The sequence below is a fragment of the Podarcis tiliguerta genome (genome assembly GCF_965153285.1).
Source record: "Podarcis tiliguerta genome assembly, chromosome: 11".
Classification (NCBI taxonomy): domain Eukaryota; kingdom Metazoa; phylum Chordata; class Lepidosauria; order Squamata; family Lacertidae; genus Podarcis; species Podarcis tiliguerta.
In genome coordinates this window covers 37,581,407-37,605,906 of record NC_139544.1, presented here as the reverse complement: position 1 = coordinate 37,605,906, position 24,500 = coordinate 37,581,407, and the positions used below count along the sequence as shown (strand labels likewise).

Here is a 24,500-nt window from a genome sequence, read left to right as displayed (position 1 = left end):
TATTCTGTTGCATTAGTGCAACAAATACAGTGGTACCTCGGGTTACATACGCTTCAGGTTCCATACGCTTCAGGTTACAGACTCCATTAACCCAGAAATACTAACTCAGGTTAAGAACTTTGCTTCAGGATGAGAACAGAAATCGTGCTCTGGCAGCGCAGCGGCAGCAGGAGGCCACATTAGCTAAAGTGGTGCTTCAGGTTAAGAACAGTTTCAGGTTAAGAACAGACCTGCAGAACGAATTAAGTTCTTAACCCGAGGTACCACTGTACACATTTTTTTCCAGTTAGGAAAGTGATGTGGAAAAGCCCTGAAAAATGTGGAATGATGAAGATTAATGGATAAGTTGTATAAAGATTATAAGTTGTATAAACATTCCACAAGCTTCTTGTCATGTAACCTTCCCACAAACACATCTGAACAAACGCATCCTAAAGACCAGATTTGCTCAAACCTTTGTGCATACAAATCAGGATGAATGTTCAATAAATATGTTGTCTGAAAGAGCCTGAGATCTGACAGGTGCTCCCTAGGATTGTTCGGAATGTCTTTGAAGATGCTGGCACACAATTTTTCACTCCTGCTGTCCCAGGAGACCACTTGGATTGCTTCTATGGTTGGGTCAGCTCTAGCCCCATGGTATGTTTATAGAAATAAAAGCCTTGATGCCAAAGGGTAGTGAATAATGGAATTCTTAATCTTATCCCCATTTTCTCAATCTGGTTTCCCCCAAGCAGATGAAGCCTTTTGGGAGATTTATTTTGAATAAATTTGCATTTTAAATTTGGGACAAAGGCTTATGATACATTGTTTGTCTTATTTGCTGGCATAGACACGGATTTATTCTGCTCATGGTATGATGTGCTGTCATTCTGACATGTTCCAGCCTCCCAACAGGTAAAGAGTTGCAGCCCATCAAGGCAGAGGACTAGTGAAAAATAATTCAAAGACTAGTGTTGCAGTTTCTTGCATCTGCTTCAGAAACCAGTCAATTATACCTTTACTCTGTAGTTCACGTTTCATCCCTCCCCCCAAGGGAGACTGGATGTTTGGGCATTTCCATCCCCCCCCTCTCTTTGGCAAAACATAATTTGCTGGGGCTTGCAGCCATGAACTCTGATAGTAACCTATGTAATAAAGAGTCCATTGTACTTAGAGCTGAGTCAGGTTATCATCAACAGTGTGTCTCAATTGATACGTAGCCCTTGATGAAGATGGAGCAGTCTGCTCTGTACTGTTATTAGTGCCACTAGTAACGTGGCTGATAGGTCTGCATCTCTCCTCAGCATTTACAAGGGAAACAGAGTGCTATGCCCTTCACTTGTGACTGTGAGGACGATGAAACTTGAAATGGCATTTAGAATACAGCCATGAAGGGTTAGATGTCTGTACTAAGAAATTAATTTGAGTTGATCTTGTCTAGACAGGTGAAAAATGAATACATGTTCATCCACCTTGATTAAAACAACTCTCTCCTTTTCTTTTTTAAACTGAAGAATGCTCGTGCCTGTATATTCTTTTGTAGTTGGTGGTAAAACAGAGGTGCTGAACTGGGAGCGAATACTGCAAAAGTCAATTGTTGTGATCTGAATCTTTAATCATAGATGTCAAAGATATAACAGATTAACTAGAGTGTAACATTCCAGAATGAGGTTGTAAGTGAGAAGCAATATTGTAATACAAAAATTCGCATGTAGTCATTTATTCTGTAACACCTTTATTATTTATCAAGGATAAAGGCAGCAACTTAACATGATGCACCAATTATAAAAAGGAATTGTTTAATGACATCTACAGAATCGCAGAATAGAATGAGCCAGTAATTATAATGCACTGCTGTTTTCAATAAACCTGAAAGGTACTTAAGAAAATGGAGGATACCCTCAGATGGAAGCTTTTGGAGCTTTCTGATTTTTGTGTGGACATGCTCCAGAATTATGCTCCAGAATTATGCTTTCTTTCAGTTTCATTTCCAATTATAAATGACTACTGCAATATATAATATATGAATATGAATGGCTTTAGTAGGATATACAAATGAGTTGCCTCTAGTCTTGGTCCATGTCAGGAGTTGCTTAGACTAGAATCAGGAACCCTTGGTTTTGCATGTAGTTGCCCTGTGTGGTTAGCTACCAGAGCTGCAATTTGGAGCATCTTCCCAGGCAATGAATGTTCACCTTCTCTCTGTGTCTTTCCATTTAGGCTGATCAGCATTACTCTTTCTGACTCCAGTGCATTGTGAAGCTTTACTCTTACCTACTCGCGTTTACCCCATACTTGTGCTTCAGTGTTACAACCCTATCTCATTCCTGTCCAATGTCAATCTGCCCATTCCTATACTGCAAAGTGATATTGTAAACTCTGGCTACACTCCCATCTAGTGGTGGTGACTGTCTGAGGGCCACGTTCTATCATGGGGAACTTTCTAGGGGCCATGTGACAATGATGGGGGAGGGACTAGATACAACAGTCAATGGAAGCAGAGGAAAAAGTGAGTAGAACAATGAATGCAATTCTTGCCTGAGGCTATATCTCAGCCACACAAAAGTCAGAAATTTCTATACAGCAACACAAACACTCTGTCCTCCATCCGAGCAAGCAATAGGCATTATTATAGTTCAAGGACACATTGGAGATGGGGAAGTACCATCTGCCTTGAAGGAGGTGGCAATGCACCTGCTCCTTAAGAAAAGCAGTCCCTGACAACTATCACCCAATGGCAAAATCCCCTTTTGGACAAGGTGGAAGGTCTGCAGTTTGTGGGTGCTCCTAAATTCAATACTGTCACCAGAGGTTCAGGTGTCCTCAGTAGCTAAGAATACCTTTCTTCAGCTCCAGCTGGTTCACCAACTATGGCCCCTGTTGGACACAGCTGACTTGGTCATTGCTCTGATAGCTTTCAGACTGGGTTGTTGTGGGCTACCCTTGAAAATGTCTCAGAAACATCAATGGATCCAAAATGCATCAGCCAGATTACTGGTTGGTATTCCTTTCAGATCTGATATCACTCCCATTTTAAAACAGCTAAATTGGCTTCCAGTTCATTTCTGGGCCCAGTTAAGGTGCTTATGGGACATGGGTGGCGCTGTGGGTTAAACCACAGAGCCTAGGACTTGCTGATCAGAAGGTCGGCGGTTCATATCCCCGCGACAGGGTGAGCTCCCATTGCTCAGTCTCTGCTCCTGCCAACCTAGCAGTTCAAAAGCACGTCAAAGTGCAAGTAGATAAATAGGTATCGCTCCGGTAGGAAGGTAAATGCCATTTCCGTGCACTGCTCTGGTTCACCAAAGGCAGCTTAGTCATGCTGGCCACATGACCCAGAAGCTGTATGCCGGCTCCCTTGGCCAATAAAGCGAGATGAGCGCCACAACCCCAGAGTCGGTCACGACTGGACCTAATGGCCAGGGGTCCCTTTACCTTTACCTAAGGTGCTTGTATTAGTGTTTAAAGCCCTAAATGACTCAGGCCCCAAGACCACCTCCTTTGTTACTGACCCTCTTAGATCAGTGGAGGGTGCCCACTTGGTTGTCCCTACGTCCTCAGAAGCTTGAAGGGGTGTATATTTAATATTGTGTTTTTAATATTAATGATGTTTTTCAATTGTGGTAACCTTAGGGTGAAGGGTAATAAATTCTAATAATAATAGTAATAGGAAGAAGAAGAAGAAGCTTGTTTGTACCAGAAATAATCTCTATCAAAATCACATTTTAAAACATCTAGGATTTGGGTTAAAATTTATCACTTTTGTCTTTCTTTTTTCCTCTCTCTGGGGTAGATGTGAGATGGATATTTCAATGAACTGGAGAGTGGACATTTTAACTTATTGTTTTCTCTTTTACCAATCAACATATTTTTAAGTATTTCACAAGTAACTGGTACTCTGGGGAGCTTAGTGGAAATGCAACAAAGCCTAGTTAGTTAAAGAATCCCTCTATAGCCACAAAGGAGGATAATTTCTGGGCCTGGGTTGATTTTTAATTTTAAAGTGTTAAAGTGATTGATTACAGATGTAATACATTGGATTAAACCATCTGGCCTGGAACTGAACTAAACAAGCCCATCAGCATATGCTGATGGTTTTCATTACAGATACTACCAGAGCTTTCTCCCCTTCAGGCGGTACTCAGGGGTATGCAGTACCGGCACCTCTTTTTGTTGGTGTTAAAAAGTGTGACACTTAGTGTAACAACTTTATGGTGAGTGCTGGCACCTATTTTTCTAGAAAGAATGCACTGGATACTACTGGCTGTTGTTGTTGTTATTAAAATTTGTATACTGTCCTTAATCTGTTCAGGGCGGTTCACAACATTAAATAGAAGATGAAAACACAAAATATATAATAAAAACAAGAACAAAACCTCCCACAAACCAATAACCCAGCCCCACCCCGATTTCTTGCCTTAAAAAGAGGCTATCTCTCTTGTATCCATAGATACTTTGGTATATGATTGATGGTAAAATAGAAATCTGACTAGTGAGTGCCTGCTTTTTCAGCTTTTCCTGTGATATACACGGTGCTTTTTTCTAAAAAAATGTTTAGGGGTACTCTCATTTTGACTCAAGATCATCACCATTTTATAGTTGAAATCGGGGAAAATAAATACAGTAAATTAACAAAAGTACAAAGATTCACAAAACTTCCTTTTTTTCTATGAGTACATCACAGGCAAAAATCACCTTGCCATATTTTTACTATGTTCAAAATGAGCATGATAACCGGATCTTAGAGAGATGAATGAAGACAGGCTCTTTCTCCTGAAAATATACTCAATAAAAACAAATTTATCTGGATATCCTTTAAAGGTTGTAATTTATGGCCTTTCCTGTTTTATGTTTGCATTTATTTATTCCATTTATGAATTGCTCCACATAAACATCCTGAAGTGTTTTGAGAATAAAAACATAAGCGATGAAAAATATATAAAAAATAAGTCCAATACAGATGCAAAATGAGATAAAATTCTTCAATTAAAAGGCTTGTTTATTTCATACAATTTATATACTGCTTGATTGCAAACCTCTCTCTCTCTCTCTCTCTCTCTCTCTCTCTCTCTCTCTCTCTCTCACACACACACACACACACACTCACACACACACACACACCTCAAAATGGTTGGTTTTGTGTTTTTTTGGAAAAGGAAGGTCTTCAGCAGGCATTGAAGATAAAATAGAGATAGCACCTCTCTGATATGTAATGGGAGGATATTCCGAAAGGTTTTCTGAAGACTCAGTTGCCTACATTGTATGGAGTGGACCTCCTGATGAGAAAGCAATTTCAGGAGGCCCTTTCCTTGCAAAGCATAGTGATAGTTGTATAAGGGGTATTCTGGTCCCATGTTGTATAGGGTTTTGTATACCAGCACCAGTACCTTGATCTTAGGCTTGCGCCTAATTGGCAGCCAGTGCAATTCTTTCAGCAGCAGCATAACATGAAGGCAGTATTCTGTCCTGCCAGCTGCAACTTCAGGGCCAACTCAGGGGCAACTCCACACAGAGCGTATTACTGTAATCTTATATGGAGGTTACCAGCACAAGGACAACAGTTTATCAGGTTGTCCTGGCCCAGAAATGGCTCTAGCTGTCTTGCCAGCCAAAGTTGGTAAAAAGTGTTCCTATCCACTGAGGTCATCTTGGCCTTTGTTGACAGAGTTGCTTCCAGGAGTATCCCTGGACTATTAACCTGCTCTTTCGGGGCAACCTAATCCCATCCAAAGCAGGCAATTGACCAATTATCTGGACTTGGGAAGTGTTCACATCACCTCTGTCTTGCCAAGATTCAGACTGTTGGCCCTCACCCACCCCATCACGAAATCCAGGCACAGATTCAGGGTTTGCGTGGGCTCTCTTGATTCAGATGTTACAGAGAAACAGAGCCGGATGTACTGATGAAACCTTGCACCATATCTAATGACAGCTTCCAACAGCCTCATATAGATGTTAAATAGCCCTGGGGACCAGATGGTACTCTGTGGCAGTCCATAGTACAATTGCTGGTGGGCAAAAGATAATCATACACCCCTGGAGATAGGATCAGAACTACTATAAAACTTTGGCCCCAGTACCCAACTCACTGAGTCAGTTCAGGAGAATGTAATGGTTATTGGTATAAACAGCCATGGACAGTTCAAATAAGAATAGCAGGGTTGCACTCCTCCTGTGCTCATCCCAATAAAGGTCATCCAACAGGATGACCAAGACGAATTCAGTCTTGAACCTAGCCAGAAATGAGTCAAGATAATGGTTTTATCCAAGAGTGCTTTTAAATGTCCCACTATGACCATTTTGCTCACCCCCCAAAAGGACGCTAGGAAGTAGTTAAGACAAGTCCAAGGGTCTAGGGTGGGATTATCCAGAAGTTGTTGAAACACTCTCTCAAGGTGGTTGTGGCCACTTCTTCTCACAAGGACGCATTGGCCATATCTGAGACTCCTCAGCCAGATCCCTCCATAGACATTCTTTAATAAACCAAGTGGGTCAAGGAGACACATAGCACCTTGTCTATATCATCAGGCCACATCAACTGAAACTGATCAAGTGATCTCTTCTGAAAATGTTTCCCAAAGATTTGGGATTACAGAAGTTCTGCCAAGCATGGCACATTGCTTTGGGTGGCAAGCTCATGTCAGAGTCCTGATCAATGATGCTATTCCCACTGTTCAGGGGAGCAAACTTTAGCTTAAGGGGAAAATCTGACATTGTTTTGTTACTGTTCATTATTCTTGAGGTGACAATCCTATTTCGCAAGAATTTTATAATCCGCACTGCAAATTTTAATGCAGTGGCAGGGAACTAGCCTTCATACTATTTCCCTTTGAGAATATTCCCTTGGCACAAAAAATGATCTCACAGCTTGGGCTAGTAAGGAGCTCTGATGCTGCTCTTTCTAGCACCAAAGACAGCAGTGCCCTGGAGACACATGGGGCTTTGCACTGTTTTTAATGTAGTGCAGCATTTATTCTAGATATCTTGTCCTGAAATAGACACGCTAGAATTCCCCTTTGGCTCTTCAGGCAGAGATCAATATACTTTTCAAAAACATATTAGTGGTTTTCTTAGAAAGGCACTTTAGAGAGAATTATTACTGGCCAGAGACTATTTTTCATGTATATAGGCCAACCAATATTTCTTTTATCAGTGCCAAAGCAGTGATATTACTAAAAAAACAAAAGTATTTTGTCTTCTGGTTCTCTTGCACCAGGAATCTGGTTTCAAATAATCTAGGTATCCACTTGATACTTTAACCTTAGGGGAGCAGATTTCTTGGTTCTTTGAAAAGCTGACCTTAAGAGTCGTCCCCCATATATAGATATTTCCTAATTTTAGAGACTATTTGAAAATTGAGCCATTTAACTTTGTTGGAAAAAAGGGTCTTTTTCTTAAATATAGAACTATAAAATGAAATGAATGTTTGAAGAAGAAAGAATACACCATCTTCTCATTACACTTTTTGAAATGGAGACTAGGGTGGACTTAAACAGTTGGTCGTCCTTCAGAGCACACCATCAAACAAGGCATTTTCTTCCACACACATCAGTAACAGCAGCAGAAAGAAAATCTGTCTCTTTCATTCAATTGCACTGTTCTACTTTAAAGTGGAAAAGACCTTTGACATGCTCCTTTTTACTAACCTAAAACAGAGGCATTTGGCTCAGGCTTCCTGTTAGCTTTGAAACAGCTGCCTCAGCACTCTGATAACTGGTTCATACTTCACTGAAATATATCAGAACATTGACTTAAAGATAAGACAGGTTTCTGGATGGTGCAGCAGTGGAAGAGGGAATTTCACGACTCTTCCAGATGACCTCCTGATTGAGCATTCATCCTGATTTGTTTGTGCTGAGGCATTCCTGTTCATTAAACATTCGCTTGGACTTGTTTATATGGAGGATATAATACATTGACTAATATTGCTGTTATCCCACAGTTTGCAGTGCATTTTCCCATCACTTTTCTTACCACAGAAAAAATACCATTTGGGTGAGGGAGCAGGTTTCCTGCAGAAGGTTACCAAATCCACTTTAATTGCATGACCTAAATTTGGTGGTTGCCGTTGACTCAAACCCACAAAATAGTGACAGTCTGGATATGGTTTCAGAAAGGATTGTGGTGTTCTACCATTTTGATTTGAACACCTGAATGTGTCACTACACCAGGGGTAGGCCTTGTTGGGAGTACAGCTGCCATCATCCCTGACCATCAACCATACTGACTTAGACTGATGGGAGCTTGAGTCCAGGAACGTGTGGAGGGCACCACATTGGCTACCTGAAAGCTAATTTACACTAATGTGGTTTGTATTTTCCCATTGTGGAAGATACCATGTGTCATTAATTTTAGCTCTATTCACACACTCAAAGGGATAGGTAGGGGAACAGCATTTTGGCAGCAGGGTCTGTACACAAACCGTGTAAACCTGTTAGAACGTATGTCAAGCTTTGCATATGCAACTGTATGCTGGAGGGCTTTTCATGCCATTGGGAACTCAGCCTTTGTAGGGATATACAGTCAAATATGAAGGGCTCACTACACATGCTTTAGTGATCACATGCATCCTGCTCACATTCATTTTAGCCCTTTTGAACATCTGAAAAAAGGCTCATGTAGTTGAGATTTCATACATATTATAAAATTCATGGCTGAAATCCAAATACAAGCTCTGCATGCCCCCAAAGAGGTTTTGGACTTGTGTCTCTTGAACAGCATCCCTCCTCATATTGGATGGCATACTGCTTTTGAGGCTGGAGTCTGCTGGGAAAAGGGGCAAAAATACCACAGGTGCATCCAAGCCCTTGGGTGTGCTTAAAAGTAACATTTTAGATCTCAGCCATCATATTTCACATCTTTGTCTATATTCCGATGTTTCTTCTTGAGTTCTGCTGCAATGCCTGCAGCGAATGCCTTTGCAGCTGCAATAAGGCATTGTTCAAGAACCATCATTCATATAAAATTATATATTGCACTAGGGTCATGAGTCCCTAACTTGAAGTGTTAACCGTGTGTAATTGCTGATGCAGTCACAGCGGTGGAAAGGTAACAAATGCCTTTTGAATCTCGTTCTGCTGTTTCAGCCCGATGAAGGAGGAGTTAATGGCTTTTCCTAAATGAACATTGCAGGGTTTCTCCAATCATGTTATCTCAGTGGTAGATCCAGCTGCCCACACTAATTAAGTCTCATCTGTTATCTGTAATCAGAAATGTTTCACTGTAACAATCAATGTTTTTGTCCTAGGTGGAAAGGCTGGCCTATTTTTTGGGGTGAAACACACAAACCATGCAGGTAGATAAACAGGATCTTTATCTGACAGTTGCATTGAATCCCAATATTTTCATGGGAGCATATGGAATCAGAATCCTACCTGCCTTTTGAAGAGAAGGTTACGTCTATTGTTAAAATGTAAGGAAGCATAAGAAAGCGCATTCAAAGAAAATGAGCTGCTACATCCCAGCCCCAGCATCTTCACAATTCATTTTGTAAAGACAGCTTGCTCCAGAGATCTCCAAACCCAGCAATGCTCACCCTCTGCTGCCTCTACTAAACAGATGGTCAGCAAGAGAAGCAAGGGAGGAATGCCCCAGGGAGGCAGTGAAGAAAACACTTTACAAGTATAGCAGACACCTGGATCTAGCATGGGCAACTAGAAGCAGGAATGCTCCATGTGCACAGTAAACTTTTGTATTTGTGGAGAGTGTAATCTACATGTGAATATCCTCCCCACTGGATTGTGTTGAGTAGTCACATATTTTATTCCTAAATTATAAGTAGCAGTACCATGAAGAGCTTCACCTGTTTAGTTTCTGCATGTCAGGCTGCTGGCCAAGGTGCAGGAGTGGGACCAGTAGTACAGCAACAATGGGGAATTCTAAAGACTGCAATATGCATATTGTTGGGAAGAAGTTTAATGGCATCCCACAAGGCTTGTTTAATATGAGCAGGCATTGGCTTGGGATGTAGGTGGATTGCCACTGCACCCACACCATGCTGCTTTGGCTCCCCCTCTGCCAGTAACTGGAAGTGACACAACAGTGTTGAGAAGTCAGGTAACAGCATTGCTTACACTGTCCTGATCAACATAAAACGCACACCCTGCCCACTGTTACTAGCTCCGTTGGAGAAATACAATTGAACACTCCAGTTAAATACAACTGAACACTAGTGAGGGCTCATCATCAAGCCTACCTAGTGGCAGTGAATGCAGCAATGAAGGCATACTTTGCTACCTCCATTGCATCCTCATTGTACCATCCAACAAAACTGTCAGGAGTGCGTGTAGGAGCCAGGCCCTGTGACCAGTAGGGCTTCACAGGACTGGGGCCTTCCTAAGTTTGTTCTGGAGAGGCAAGGTGCGGCTGCACAGGTGAGACAGCTTGGTAACTCACTGCACCTGGTGGCAAGAGCCGGGAAGGGATATAAGGTCTGCATTTCCCTTCAGCTCTTTGGCACAGCAACACGTTTCCTGCCTTGTTGCGTTTGGCTTCTTGCTTCCTGATCCTTGGACCTCGGCTTCTTGACTCCTTGCTTCTCAACCCTCGGACCCTTGACTTCGTGACTTCGTGACCCTCAGACCTCTGGCTTCTGGACTCTCGTTCCTGCTCCCACCCCGCCATCTTGCCCCTGGTCCCGACGCCCTCAGCTGGGACTTTAATTGCCTGTAGACTGGACCGTGACAAAAGCTTTTGTGGATAGTGTGGGGCCTTTTACAGGCCAAGTGTTGCCTCTGAAAGGAAGCTTTCCTTATCTAAGAGGCTTTCTGTATCATGAGGGTTCCAAGTCACAGAAGAGCTTCCATTCACACAGCACATTTCCCTTCAAATATTTTTCCTCAATGTCGAGGTGGTGGGGGAGCCAGGCCTGCCCATCCACATTATTTCAGGTGTGAAAGAAGAACTATAGCAAAGGGCTGTAGTGTAGTTTCCACGTTGCATTTTGAACACTGGTTGTCTCTATCCATATGCCTATCTTGCCATAATAATCTGCACCCACACATCTTCCTCCATTGCAACTGCGCATGATACACACTAAAGCAGAATACAGTAAGAAAACAATCTGGCCTTTAGGGATATTTCACTTGGGTAGTTCTGCCCGGACACTGAGGTCCAGCGCCAAGGGCCTTCTGGTGGTTCCCTCGCTGCGAGAAGCCCAAGTTACAGGGAACCAGGCAGAGGGCCTTCTCGGTAGTGGCACCCGCCCTGTGGAACGCCCTCCCACCAGATGTCAAAGAGAAAAATAACTACCAAACGTTTAGAAGACATCTAAAGGCAGCCCTGTTTAGGGAAGCTTTTAATGTTTAATAGGTTATTGTATTTTAGTGTTTTGTTGGAAGCTGCCCAGAGTGGCTGGGGAAACCCAGCCAGATGGGCAGGGTATAAATATTATTATTATTATTATTATTATTATTATTATTATTATTATTTATAATATTATGTAGGTGCTGGGTTTTAAATTTCAACTGAAGGACAATATAGTGGTCAGAAAAAGATTGTTTGGCATAGATGTGCATTAACAATATTAAAAAAACCAACCTCCCTTTAGTTGTTGCATGTGTTTTATCTTTAACATACAGGGGCCATTGGACTCCCCCCCTTTCTCCCTGATGTCTCATTCAGGCAATTCGCTTAATCAATGTTTGCTGATGTTTACGCTCTAATGGTTATTGACAGCAGGTGTAGAAAAAGTAAATCCCAAATCTGCATTAAAAAAACTGCCTCATATTCAGGAGCCTGCTGTTTTGCTGTAATTTTAGAAGACAGGTGATTTTTCATGGCACTTTCAAAGAGCTCTTTTCTCCATAGCTGGATCTGTTTTCCTACCTGCTGATTTCAGAAGTTATGCTTGGTTGTTTTTTTTTGCCATGGCCCTGTGTGAGATGCTGAAGAGAGTCTTATTTGTTTTCTTTGCTGATGGACTCTCCTTCACAACTAGCACTGATAGCTTTGAGAATCTAATTCAGTTCTAGTGATTTAGGAGTCATTTGCATCATGTCTTGTGCTGTTCTCCTAAACAAAAGTGGCAGGGGGTTGCTTTGAGCATCACTTAGATTGTGGCTTTTGGATAACGGAACATGGTAAAATCATGTCGCATCTCAAGTAATGCGATTTTGCAATCTAACATCTCAGTCTTTAGTGCTTTTATCTTTAGCATCTTCAGCTGCTAAGTTCTGCTAACGTGAGTGGGAATTATATGAGGAAATTCCCTACCCATGCTTCCTTAGTGTTTTTTTCCTCTCCTTTTAAGGATTGCAACAGAAAATATGGTATTAAGTGCTGCAGAAAGGAAAGAATGCCAGTTGCTTGCCTTACATTTAAGAACAGGAATAACTGAAATCAGCTGTTGTATGAATGGGAACAGATAGAGCCTATTCATTTGTTTAGAATACTGTAGTTTATTCAACCCAATGACCAAAGTTACCTGGGCATTTAACTATTTGTTGCCTGGCCTAGTAAGCAGTGAAATTCCAATCCTGCCATTCAGCTCCTGACTACTACACCAAAAAAGTCATAAACTGCCTCACCCCAGGAACAAAACCAGCTGACTGGGGAAACACCCAGAGCTCCAGAGGAGAAGGCATAGACAATCATAGAATCATAGAGTTAAAAGGGATCCTGAGGCTCATCTAGTCCAACCCCCTGCAAGCAGGAATATGCAGCTGCCCCATATTGTGTTCTACTGACTGAGCTATCCCAGTTTTTGTTAATACGAATCTGGCAACGATGAGCTATGGGAATTTCTGTAGGAAAATCCTAAGAACTGAATATACACATGCAATGGCACACAGTGCTTTTGTAATATGATCAGTCATAGTCACTATTCATTTTACTAGTTGGGTTGCAGAAATGTATGATTGCTTTGTGGGTCAGGGAGGGGTTGGGGAAGCAGAGAAGGAAACCAGGAGAGGGAAGAAGTATCTAAAGATCAGATAAAGGAGCCTGAGAAGAGCCACACAAAATTCAAGATAAGCAGAGTCACTTGTTCAAAGGGAAAATGTACAGAGCAACAAATAATTAAACTGAGACATGAGAGAATAATCTTAAAACAGAGCTAAAAGGAACTCAAGATCAATTGTGCTTGTACATCAAAGACAAGATGCAGCTGAGGGAGGTGTGTGATGAGACTGGATACATAGCAGAATTGTTAACTATTATGATGTGTACTGTGTTATGTGCATAAGAAAGAAACAAGGTACTGTGTCCACTTCCATTATATGAATGGGATGGGAAATCTGTTATTGTCTCCTATTTATGTGATATGATTCATTTCTTTTACTGGGTTATGATTAATCATTTCCTAAGTTCACAGAAATGTCTTTGTAGGGAGCTCTCATGTTTTAATTATCTAAGCCTCAAATGTTTCAGACAGCAATTGCTTGAAGACTTGTGCTGTGAAAACTGAAGGTTGGTATCTTTCTGGTAGCTTAGGCCAAAAATAAAACCAAACTTATTGCAAATACATATAAAAGCTTCTTATTTCAATGATAGCTGTTCTAACTTATCATCGGAAGATGGAAGCACATCAGGATGTTAATTCTAAGAGGAGTGGTGGGATAATACTTGCCATAAACCACTGTGGGAAGTTTATGAGTCTCCAGTTAAAATCTCATTTGAGAGAAGGAGAAAAAAGTAATACAAGTAGAGTTAGAAATGTCAATAAACTAATTCATTAACCACAGATTAATATATCAAGTTTAGTATCTTATCATTTTTAATGTCAAGACATTCATCACAAGTAGAGCTAGAAATGTCAATAAACTAATTCATTAATCACAAATTAAAATTCTATATTTTTAATTGGTTTTTCTTTTTATTTATTTATTTATCTTAGATATCCATATACCACTTTTCAGGTGAACCTCACAAAGCAGTTTACATAAAAAACATTAAAACAATAAGCATCAATATTATATCTCAGGGTGGCCTCCAAGCCTTTCTATCTGGTTAAGACACTCTCTAGGCAACACTCCCCTTCCAAGGCCCCACACTCTACTGGTCATACTCCATGTCGTCCTCAAGAGCTTTTTTCTGGCTGGAATGCATTCCTGAACTATGATCATGCCTTTTTCTTGCCAAGATGGAGAGGTGTGTGTGTGTGGAAATCTCATGACTAGAATGTAGCCTATTGTACATGGGTGGCGCTGTGGGTTAAACCACAGAGCCGAGGACTTGCTGATCAGAAGGTCGGCGGTTCGAATCCCCGCGATGGGGTGAGCTCCTGTTGCTCGGTCCCTGCTCCTGCCAACCTAGCAGTTCGAAAGCACGTCAAAGTGCAAGTAGATAAATAGGTACCGCTCTGGTGGGAAGGTAAACGGCATTTCCGTGCGCTGCTCTGGTTCGCCAGAAGCGGTTTAGTCATGCTGGCTACATGACCTGGAAGCTGTATGCTGGCTCCCTCGGCCAATAAAGCGAGATGAGCGCCGCAACCCCAGAGTCGGCCACGACTGGACCTAATGATCAGGGGTCCCTTTACCTTTTAAGAGTTGCATCCTTATGTAGCTGTGTAGTACCCTTTGATGGGGAGAGAGGCCACTGTCTGGATGGTTGGCAGCTCTCGAAGCTGCTGTGTTCTTCCCTTCAGGGCATGATATTTCTCTGTGAATGCCTCTGTGGTGGCCACTGGAGAGGACACTTCATCTAGAATGCTAAGAGATGGATGACTATCAACTCTCCAGACTCTTCTGTCCTTTCTCCCTGGAGAAGATGGTTTTTCAGTAGCCTTGGGGTGGCAGCTGGGTAAGAGGGAGGCCACCTAAATTGGTACAGTATGAGCTATATGGTTGGCATTAAAGCATACTCCATGCTGATAGTATTGCAATGAACAATCTATATACTTCTCTTGACTCATGGCAACATTTCAAAATGATCAATGGTGCGGATTAATGGTTGAGGGGGAATGTTTTTTCACTAAATCTTCTCAAAATATCAATTGTATTTTGAATATCAAAGCCAAGTATTTAATTAGACAATACTGGGTATTGCTGTTGTTTTTAATCCAAACCTAATCTTCATCCACACATAGATTTCAGGAGGAAAATCCATACATTATTAAAAGAATGAAAATGAAAACAGCATAATGAAATATAAAGCAATCAACCAGAAACAATTCAAGCCACTAAAATAATTTAGCTCGGAGGTGGGGGTGTCACACAATACAGATTTGTCAGTGTAAAGATGGTCGATCAACGTAAAACATTTTTAATTGATCAACAACTCTGGGATTTTTGAGGCAGGGTGGTTGCTGCCTCTGCCTCCAGGAGAAACTTCAAAATAAGGAGATAACCAGCTTGGCCCCATCTGTAAGCAGGAAAAACAGCAGCTGTCTGAAAGAACACTCAACTGCAAGTGCCTGTTGCTCTGCAACTGCAGAATTAAGTGGGTTGTTCGCAATCCCTGGCCCCCATGCATCAGGCAAAGAAACAAGAGCCATCATCTGTTATTTGAACAAGAACACCAGCAAGGGAAGCCCGGCCTGAACTTGTTAAAAATGCCCACTCACAGCTTACCGTTTTGTGTTGTACTGAAAAACCGATCTCCCTCCTCCACATATTCCCCTCCACTTTCTTTGTGTGTCTTGCCTTTTTAGTTTGTAAGCCAGATGGGGGGTGCCTTAATGTTTTAACTGATGTGGGGCCACTTTGAGAAGCAATTATTGTCTGAAAAGTAGGATTAAAATACAGTAGTAAACAAACAAACATGTCTGTGGAAGAGTGGAAGGGTGGGTGGGGTGGGTGTTTTGTAATTGATTTATCTCCATGTGGGTGTTTTAATATACCCCAGTTCTTTTGCTAGTATAGTGGACCCTCGGGTTACGTTACTTTCGGGTAACGTAACTCGGATTGCAAATGCGGCAAACCCGGAAGTGTATACTTCCAGGTTTCGCAGCATGTGCATGCGCAAAAACACTCTATCGTGCAGTGCGTGTGCACAGAAGTGGTGCCTCTAGATGCGGACTTTTTGGGGTACCTATGGACCCCTGGAATGAATTAAGTTCGTATCTGGAAGGTCCACTGTATAACATTACATGGTCATAGTAGCAAGGAGTCGAATCCGGGAGTTTAGGGTTCAAACTTAGCTCCACTCCTCCTCCAATGCTGGCTATTTCAACCCTTCTCAACCAGTCACTGTATCATTCATAATATACTATTGTTAATATCCAGATGTATATGTTGCAATCTACATCTTAAGAAAATCAGACACCAGACATTGCAAACTTGTAAGTTTGATTATTTACTTACTTAGGATGTTTATGCTATATAGCTCTGACAGGTTCTCAAAGCGGATTACAAGGGATTTTCAGCCTAAAAATTACATTCAGGTTTGTAACAGAAATATCACCGTGCCAGGACTATTCATTTGGCATGTTGAGCCCTCCTCCTTGGTCTTCTCTGGTGCTGAGCTTTCATCTCTGCCTATTAGGCAGCAGAACCCACTGAATTTCCTATGAGGCAAGTGGGTGGGGCCAAGTAGCTGGAAATTGCTCAGCCCATGAGCCCATGATGGAGCCAAGTCTTCCCTTTCTCCTAAGTGAAAACAAGAACAGAATACTGACTTAAATACTGAAGAAAAAAGGAAATTTTATTACCATGCATAGCACACTTGGTCATGGATAAGTCTGGTTTGAGTCTAATAGTTTATTCATATTCATTTATTTGCTTAAACAATTGGAACCATGAGAAACTAGAAAAAATAGGTTGCATCCAACTCAGTTCTCACTGAAATTAATGGACCTATACTGTATAGAACTTACCTATACACAACCCAAAAAACGTTATAGAGAAATAGTTTCTGTATACAGTGCATCTTTTTCCAAGCAGATTATGTTGCGATGACAGCTATTCATGAATGTGCTTCACTTACAACAACTCTATGGGGAAAACATGACTATTCACATACCACCTTGTATGTATACCGTTAGATTTTCTGGAAGCAAAATCATGTGCAGAAGTTGTGCTATAGTTGTGCTTGCAAACCCCTGATGCAGTCAATGTATTCATGAGGTGACATCTGCTGAAAGCCTCAAAGACATGATTGGAAGAGAATCAACTCATTAGTGGTGAGCAGGAACTTTTCCCGGTGTGTGATGGCTGGGGGTGTTCTTTCAAGCTACCAGTTTGTATAGAATGCAAGTGTTCATACGGAAAGTTGTTCCTACTGGAGAGATAACTTTCTGAATGCTAACTGCAGCATTCTTTTCTTCTTCAGCCAGCAGAGACATAACTTGCAGCACATCTGAGCTGTTCCTACTTCCCAAAGCAGTAGTCTGAAGCAGACGTGTTTGCTATTAACAACTCTGCAGGAAATGGAGATATTAACAAAATGAGATTACATTTATAATGTTGATTGGTCAAGGAATTTGGATTTACATCTGTGTGAGATCAGTATTATTTTAACAATGAATAATCTTGTGGCATTTTAAGGGCTAACAAATTTATTATGGCATCAAATTTGGCCTAGGGTTCACTTCCATCACATGCATGAAATGTCATACTGAATTTTATTTATCCATCACACATAGATATTTTTTGCAATTGCACTATTTTATAACTGCTATGCTGTTTTATTTGGCTAGTTTATTACACATTTTAATTATGGCTGTTCTAATGTTTAGATATGATTGTATTTCACTTTTTATATTAATTACAGCCAGCTATAGTTTATACTTTGGTTGCACACTTGTTATTTGAGAATGATCTTGGTATTGCTTCTTGAAATGATAGGCGGTGTATAAATTATTTTAATAATATATTTGGAGGGAGGGGAAAGTGAGAGGAGGGAAGTCAGAGGGAAACGAAGGAAAGAACAGTTGCAATTATGTAACAGTAAAATAGCTTTAGGGCTCATCCACACTTTTGCTTGACCTGTATTTTGATCGTATTGTGTATCGATTATTCCCTTACTGCCCAGCCGGACAAGGCAGCAGCCAATGGCCAGTCAGCCACTGAGGTACTGCCCTCCAGGAGGGACCACTGATTGGCCCATTTGAAAATACCTTTTTGGGCGGGAAGACTGCCCCAAAGATCCTGCCAGCTGAGGGGTATTCCCTTCCAACTGCTGGCAAACATGTGTGCCCAGGCCAGCGGGTAAGGAGGCCAAGAGCTGGGGGCCGCAACCGTCATCCACCAGGAAAGCAGTGAGCAGCTATTATTTCCCCTAGGTCCAAGAGCTTTTCTTGTTGTTCCATGGCTGTGCCTTGTGAAAATCTTATCTTACTTGTTGAATTGAAGCTCAGCTAAATAAAATCTCTCTTTGGATTTTCCATGTACCTGATGAGATCCAATTCAATAAGTTAGATCAGGTTTTTGCAAGGCATAGCCCTGGAACAAGAAGAAAAGCTCTTGAACCTGGAGAATTCATTGGTACACACTACAATCAAAATACAGGTCAAGCAAAAGTGTGGGTGAGCCCATGGTGACCATTAACAAGGTGGTGGTACTGAGAACACCAAAATCCTGCCATAAATTGGTATATATTTGTATATATACAGTAGTGGGATAAAAACTCATAATACGAATTTTCTCAGAAATTGCTCACACTTGAATTTCCCTTTGGTATTTCTTTGTTCCAGAATGGCTACTTGTAAGGTCAGTAGGTGAGTGCCCTATGAGGCTGAAATGTTCTCCCAAAGCTCCGTGTTTCCATCTGCTCCTGTCCATGAGTCTGGATGATCATGATCACCTCCAAATTTGAAGAGAAGGTGTAGAGGGGACCATAGAGGAACATGAGCAAGCCCTTTGGCTGCTGCCAGGGCCACCACTATGCTCCCCTGTTGTCCTTTCAGAATGGGCTTTCACACCTATGTACACGCATAGAGTTTATCAACATGCGGAGTCAGCACAGCACACTCAGGCTCCATCTTCATGCAAAAAAGCTCTTTGCACATACATGGGTATACAAATATAACTCCTTCTCAGCTTGTGTGAATGCATGGACATGGAGAGAGGGTGGTAGTGGGACCCCTGTGACCACTTCCACATCTTTCAACACATGAACTCCCCCAGTATCATCAGTGTATCTCAGGTAGAGGAGAGGTACAACTAGCCCGCATGGCCAGGATATCCACTGTGTACAAAAACTGTACCCTTCTATTACATAGGGATATATAACACCACTGGTGCTGGCACTAGACTGAGGCTAGTCTGAGTACTGCTCCACACCCACCTTCCCACACCTAACATCAGAAAGCAGGATTGAACTGCCTGCGCATGAGCTGATTAGAGTCTAACGGAAAAGCAGGCCCAAAGTTTGCATTTAATTGTCCCCAAGCCTCACAGAGTAATTACACAATTTGCAGTGTAGGAGGTGAACTCATTAGTTGAACTTTGTATGGCATGGCCACAGTAGCCAGCCAGGCCTAAAACAGGAAAGATGAATAATCATACTTTCCATAGGAAACAGGCACAATATCTGACATAATTTAGTGTTATACTGTTTGCGTCTTCTTTACTTAAAATAACACGTTAGGGCATTACCAGTGGCAGCTGTGTGGTACAGAAGTTAAAATATGAAACTTGACTATGTATTTTGGGTTAAGCCGAAGACCACAGTGCCATCATGGCGTGGCTGATTATAGACATACATGCATACTGTAAACAGGAATTCCAGTGCTAACTTTAAGAAAATTGAGACAAAAAAATTGCTAAGGAGTATAGAAGAATGAAGGGACATGGGTGGCACTGTGGTCTAAACCACAGAGCCTAGGGCTTGCCGATCAGAAGGTCGGGGGTTCGAATCCCCGCGGCAGGGTGAGCTCCCATTCAGTCCCAGCTCCTGCCAACCTAGCAGTTTGAAAGCACATCAAAGTGCAAGTAGAGAAATAGGTACCGCTCCGGCGGGAAGGTAAACGGCGTTTCCGTGCGCTGCTCTGGTTCGCCAGAAGCGGCTTAGTCATGCTGGCCACATGACCTGGAAGCTGTATGCCGGCTCCCTTGGCCAATAAAGCGAGATGAGAGCCGCAACCCCAGAGTCGTCCGTGACTGGACCTAATGGTCAGGGGTCCCTTTACCTTTTTATAGAAGAATGATTGTTTCTCTTGATGAGGAAATACTGCAGCTTGCATGGGGGCGGGGGCGGGGAGAATAACAATCAGCAGTCACATTACCAGAAACACAATTCTTGCAGCTGTTGTGATATTGTGTGATACAATGTAAATCAGCAGAAACCAAGGGAGTCCCAGGGGATCATAGGATACGGAATATATCTCCTCCAAGTTTTCATTTAGGTATAGATGCCATGAACAGTAAATTAAACATGTTATAATACTCAATTGCACACATCTGAACCTGAAACCTGTTATCAGTTTTATCTGTATGTTAATGCCTCTACCTCCAATGGACATGCCGTGTTAGAATATATGCCACTTTCTGAGGTGTTTGCTTCCCATATTGATCAGGGTTTGAAATACAACATAAAAGTCATACCAGGGTCCAAACACACCTCTCAGAAACATTCTGTAGTCCGGCTATTATAAGCAGCACCATAGTGATACTGTGGGGATTGATTTGGAAGGCTCTACATTCAGGATCTCCTAGGTAAGCCCTGCTTTCAAATCCCTATGTTCCTAGTCTCCAGCTCATTGCCCAAGGCAACTTCATATCTCCTATCCATTTCTGTATTTGTATTGATATTTGTGCCAGCTCAGTTATTTCAGCTGCAGTTGCAACTTGTGAAAAAATAAAACCAGTGCAGATGGTCCCTGTACTTACTGCTTCAGTTCTGAGTGTCAAGAGCAGCTTAGGACAGTAGAGTCCATAGCTAATTGTCCTCTCCTTACCTAAAGCCACGACTGGGGGAAATAAGAAGAGCTCTAAAGGAGCTGATGACTTTTTAGAAGTTGAGCCAGGTACGTGTCAAATCAGTCAGATAAATATTTCTCCTTCCAGAACAAGACTTTACAACACTGAGACAGGAATCTATCAGTTGAGACTTCCCCTAATATCACATCGCTATTCTAAAAAGGGGGTTTTGCCTAGCATGGAGCTGTTAAACAAAAAAGGAACCATTCTGGTCTCTAGCCTCAGTAGCAAGCTGATTGACAGACTCATGCATGCATTTCTGAACTGAACCAGAAAGTCCATTAAAATATGAGGTGTTGTCAGTGGCCCATATCTCTATCAATTCAACAAATGTGTGGTCACACCTTTGGCTAAAATGTGGGTGTCCACAAACAGGTGCTTGAAGAATTCAGCAAAAATTTGCACACCCCTTGCCAATAGCTTATGTCTTCTAGAGAGATTTGCTCCACATTTGAGAATCCTGGCATAGAACAGGATCATGCGGTAGAACAAGAATAAAAAGTCATATGAATTGAATATCCATCTCATTACAGGTACCGGTAAATGAATTTGTGAACTGCCCCAAGGATATGGCTATTTGGGCAACGTATAAACACCATAAATAGAAATCAGTTTTGGTTACTCTTGCATCTCATTAAAGAGAAGTATTTAGCAGCTGAGCACAGCCCCCAAGGTGACTATGGTTATAGGCTTTTCTTTTTACAGTTTGATCCCTGCACAGTGCATGGATCTAAAATTGAATTAATGCCAAAAGATTCTCTGTTTGTAGCAGAACCACCCTCTTTCTCGTCTGCAGTTCTAATGTGAGATTACAGCTACTTTGGAAGACAGCGCATTGCCAGAACTGTGTAAGCTCTATAAAAAACGCAGAGCCATTTTTTAAAAAAGTAATATCTTGTAACCTACAGCAACCACTATTTCTAATCTGAAGTACATTTCACACTATATCAAAATGAGGCCATTGAATCTGACTGTCATTGTCTTCATATAATGCAGGTAACATTAACTGAACTAAAAATGCAATGCTATTCCAGCTTTTATTTCAAAGTAATGTGTTGGCTGCAATGCTTGCTCCAGTTATTCTGAAGAGTCCAATTGAAGTAAATGGTCTACTTCAGTATAGTTTGTTTCAGAATTGTACCCTTATTATTTCCCTTTTCCCACCAGTACTTTCTACTGGCAGATATAAAACTGGAAATTATGGACTGTGTTCCACAAATCAGCTAAACGAAGATATGGTGTTAACAGGTGAAGTGCTGGAGATGATGCTGTGGATGATATTGCTCTCATTGAAATAAATGGAAGCAATATCCATTCCTAATGTAGCAAATACATGCTTTGAATATATTTATATCAACATTTAGACAGGTGTGACTTTTGGGTGGTATTTTAAGTCCACTAAAAACATTCCGAGATCTTGGTTCACTTGAGGTAACCAAAACCAGGGCTTACCAAGATTCAGCTCTGGGTCGTGTTTCAGCCCTAAAATGTGAATTGATGAAACATTGAAGGTAATAACTCAGCCTCCAATATTGCTCATTAGAGGATTTTAGGTATTAAGCTAGGGACAAGGGCTCAAGATCCTGTTTAGCATAAAAGGCACTGAGAAAGAAGGATCAATAGTTTCAAACTGGATAAATATGTAACACTAAACCATGGTGGATGAATTTCCACAAGCCTGAGCACATTCCACTCTCCACCTTTCTGTCTGGGAGGATTTCCCCTGGCAATGTGCTGTCTGGTGAGGCTCACCCCTAGGACTACTCAGCTGTGCTTGAATCTTGGACACTTTGTATGTGAAGCATGAAGTCCACCATGGTAATACAGTCAGGACATTTATAAGCCTCTGAGTTCAGCAGCCTCCTCAATACATGAAGGTTGGAGTGGAGCTGATAAGGGAGTTGGTGTTTGGGCTGGTGAATGTAGCTCCCCCTTTCCCATCTACATATTCTCTGAACCATGGGGGAAGTCACTTGGGAGCAGGGCTTATTACGCAATTAAAATGGAGGCATATACAGTGGTACCTCGGGTTAAGAACTTAATTTGTTCTGGAGGTCTGTTCTTAACCTGAAACTGATCTTAACCTGAAGCACCACTTTAGCTAATGGGGCTTCCTGCTGCCGCCGCGCCACCGCTGCACAATTTCTGTTCTCATCCTGAAGCAAAGTTTTTAACCCAAGGTAATATTTCTGGGTTAGCGGAGTCTGTAACCTGAAGCGTATGTAACCCGAGGTACCACTGTACCTATATGAGAACATTCTTGAGTGCTGGGTATATTTAACCACGTTCATGAATAGCATAGTCAGCTGACAATATTTAACTAACCAGCTGCCTGACACCTTAATCCTGCTTGCTGTATCATATGGTACTTAAAAAAAAGGGCTGCATACATAACTTTATTTGCATTCATATTTGAATTGAGGAACCTGGTAAACATATGAAGGAACAGTGAAGTAGCTTAGGTAGCAAGTGGGGATTAGGGAATGTCCAGAGAGAACGAGTTATTACAAAGAGAGTAATTGCAAGGATGTGTCACAAGTGCAGAGGGAAAGGGGTGGAATTCTTATAAATGAAAGTATCTTTCTGGTTAGGTTTCCCGGAAGAAATAATGGTAGGCTATCACAGGAGGAATAACTGGTTGGCTGCATGTTTAAGGTTCTGAATAAACTAAATTTAGTTGAGGGCATTCTTATTGTGACCTTTAAAGCGGTAAATGCTTTCTGGATTTTCAGGTGAATGAACTCCACTGCCAATGGCTAGAAGCCATTTGTTTTAATTCCTTTTCACATCATGCAGACAGGCTGGGATAAGGGCATACGCACAATTTGAAGAGGTCATTTTGCAGAAAAATATTTATTCATCCTCCAGCTTGAAATAAGCTCTATTTATTATAAACACAAAACAGTTCCGAAGAAATCTTGCATCAAGCTAGCTCTTTGATCACATCGCTGTGGGGCAATTATACTTTTATTCTTGGCAGTCAGCACAGGGGTTTTCTTTCTTTTAAGGGATGGATAATGTACATTCCTTCACATTCTAAGGTGGCAATACCAACTCAGGTTTTCTTGTTGTTGTCATTAATTTCACAGCTTAAAAAAGAGGTGTTGCTATAGAAATTTCAGGATGATGTAACCCGACAGCTGAAACTCCACTTATGCTTAATGGAGAAAAGTTTGCTAAACACAACAGTAATCGTTTTAGAACTATCACACTGCATTGATGTATTAAAAAAAAGATTCTTGAAGACTCTTCTGCTGAAATGGTGATTTGAAGTTATGCAATACATGTTGTTTTTGTTGAGTCAAATTCCCTTCTAGCTTTTGGCAACCTCTGGCCTCCAGGGCTGCTTGAGCTCTTCCGTGCAGATAAGATTTTCCCATAGTCTGTTGTAAACATCTCCGCAGAAATGACAACAGGAAAAGTTAATTATGGAGGGGGGAACCACTTCTTTGGCCCTTCTTGGCTTTGGCAGGGTGCCTTTGCATCCCAAAAGCTAACAGAGGCAACAAGGTACACAAACAGCCTGTACTATTTCCATGAGATATGAGGAAGTAGCTTGTGACTCGGGGGAACCATTCTTGGATGGGTTTGTGCATGAGCACAGGAAAACAAAGGACCTGGGCACATGAGAAAGATTAAGAGAGGGAGGAATGGCATGCTCTGTCCTGCCACCAAAGGTAGTCCAGGTGTACTTCTGTAGCGCCATCCACCTCAACGACC

The 24,500-nt window shown here is 41.6% G+C and overlaps 1 long non-coding RNA gene across 1 annotated transcript; it reads right to left on the bottom strand.

The window, feature by feature from the left end:
- Positions 1-16,206: 16,206 nt before the first annotated feature.
- On the bottom strand, positions 16,207-21,253 carry LOC310660170. The gene is made up of 3 exons (XR_014503268.1): positions 21,188-21,253; positions 16,898-17,278; positions 16,207-16,508 (listed from the first exon to the last, which is right to left on the bottom strand). It is a non-coding gene; the product is annotated as an uncharacterized lncRNA (long non-coding RNA).
- Positions 21,254-24,500: the final 3,247 nt, after the last annotated feature.